General features: G+C 44.0%; 1 protein-coding gene across 1 annotated transcript in view; it reads left to right on the top strand.

Moving 5' to 3' along the window:
• The first annotated feature begins 349 nt into the window (after positions 1 to 349).
• LOC106528722 (sodium- and chloride-dependent taurine transporter) overlaps positions 350 to 1,241 on the top strand; it is a 35,260-nt gene continuing 34,368 nt past the window's right edge. The window contains exon 1 of the mRNA XM_014023958.1: positions 350 to 594. The gene's annotated coding sequence lies outside the window, so the exon portion shown is untranslated. The remainder of the gene's footprint in view (positions 595 to 1,241) is intronic.

Below are 1,241 nucleotides of genomic sequence, written 5' to 3'. Positions count from 1 at the left end.
AAGCTGTCACTTTAAATTGTCTTAATGCTGCATTCAGGTGCAGTTCGTACATTTTCATTTAAGATGAAGATGTAGGCTGTGGGGTTTTTATTTTAACAGTTGTAAAAATGATTCCTGGGTTAAAGAAGGAAACACATATTTGTTTTTATTTACAGATACCCCCTAATATTTTATATATTTATATTTTTACTAGAAATGATCAGAATCTGTTAATTTAAGCGGTTGTTTAAATGTCTGCTGTTATAATTCAAGCCTTTTTCTCGTCGCTACTTGAAGTGCGCACTTTGCAAAAGTTCCGAGGTTTTCCGGCGGCCCGTGAACGCACCATGCTCAGCCGCTTTCCTGTTGCTCTGAGGAGGCAGGCCGGTGATTTTCCACTGCCGCCGATGTCTCTGGTCCCCCGGTTGTAGGAGACAAAGGTCAGCAAGAGGAGCTTATAAATAGGCTAAAATAAAGGCTTCTGACGCGTTCACGCTCCACTCGCTCTCACGGACACGGGAGGACTCGGACAAGAAGACACGGACAAGGGAGTGCGCGTAAAGGACAAAAAAGAGGACAAAATTACATCCTAAAAACATCACATCACCGGAGCAGGTAAAGAAAGATCAGCATCCTTGGTTCTGGGCTCCTGGGCAGAACCGGGGAGGGATGTTTCCGCTGCTTTCATTCATTTTCATTTGTTGATTTAAAACAGGAATATTTCTTATTTGCTCCTTTTTTTTTTAGTTTGATTGAAAAGAGTTTCTGTGCGAAGCTGAAGGAGGCTGAAAGTTAGTGTTGTGCGGGGATGAGAGGGCAGCTGGTTGTGTGTTCAGGCTGGTTTGTTGGGTTTTGTTGGTGTGAAGATGCAGAGGTGTGTTTCTTTGTGCAGCCTGGTCTGAAAGCTGAGCGCGCACCGGTGGGTTTCTGTCACCTTTAACCACCACGACCCTTTATTAGCTTTTACACTTTTGCATCTGGTGACAAGTAGAAATAATTTGCCCGTGTTGACATCCTTAAAAAAATAAGTTCTTGATTAGATTTCTTTATGTTTTCAAAGAAGATCGCAGTTTTTCTCCTGCAGTTACCCGCGCGTCTCTTATTTCACCAGGCTGCGTTTAAACCACTGAAAATGTCTGAATTCATCCAAACAGGATGAAAGCGGAGCTGCTTTTGCTCCGTTTGCTTCTGTTGTTGAGCTTCTCCATGAAGGGGAAGTGAGACGCTCCGAGCGCTGAGGAGGCGGAGATGCTCTTCTGCCC

This window comes from Austrofundulus limnaeus, unplaced genomic scaffold, assembly GCF_001266775.1.
Source record: "Austrofundulus limnaeus strain Quisiro unplaced genomic scaffold, Austrofundulus_limnaeus-1.0 Scaffold399, whole genome shotgun sequence".
Classification (NCBI taxonomy): Eukaryota; Metazoa; Chordata; class Actinopteri; order Cyprinodontiformes; family Rivulidae; genus Austrofundulus; species Austrofundulus limnaeus.
This window is presented reverse-complemented; position numbering and strand designations above follow the sequence as displayed.